The sequence below is a fragment of the Penaeus monodon genome, chromosome 20, assembly GCF_015228065.2.
Source record: "Penaeus monodon isolate SGIC_2016 chromosome 20, NSTDA_Pmon_1, whole genome shotgun sequence".
Classification (NCBI taxonomy): Eukaryota; Metazoa; Arthropoda; class Malacostraca; order Decapoda; family Penaeidae; genus Penaeus; species Penaeus monodon.
In genome coordinates this window covers 42,384,221-42,384,512 of record NC_051405.1, presented here as the reverse complement: position 1 = coordinate 42,384,512, position 292 = coordinate 42,384,221, and the positions used below count along the sequence as shown (strand labels likewise).

Genomic DNA, 292 nt, shown 5'->3' with positions numbered 1-292 from the left:
CCTGCGAAAAGGTACTGACGCAAATGAACAACGGGAAAGTTCAGCTTTATGAACACTCTTCCCATGATTCATGGCTTCACTTTTCACAAATAGCTTAGGCGATGTGATGATTCCGAGCCAGCTTATCGCAATTAGCATACTTCACTTTCAAAATCAAATCATCATAAATATCAAGAATGCAGACCTACTTGGATGAATAACAATGATATAGATAGTCAGTTGCAAACCAGCTTGGAAACCCCTTGTTAATGTACATTCGCGTCATATTACGTAAAAAATATAATAATGCGAT

At 37.3% G+C, this 292-nt stretch overlaps 1 protein-coding gene across 1 annotated transcript in view; it reads right to left on the bottom strand.

Annotated features, from left to right (window-relative positions):
• Nucleotides 1-292, bottom strand: part of LOC119585842 (carbonic anhydrase-related protein 10-like) — a gene marked incomplete in the record, with an annotated part of 83,932 nt that overhangs the window by 56,561 nt on the left and 27,079 nt on the right.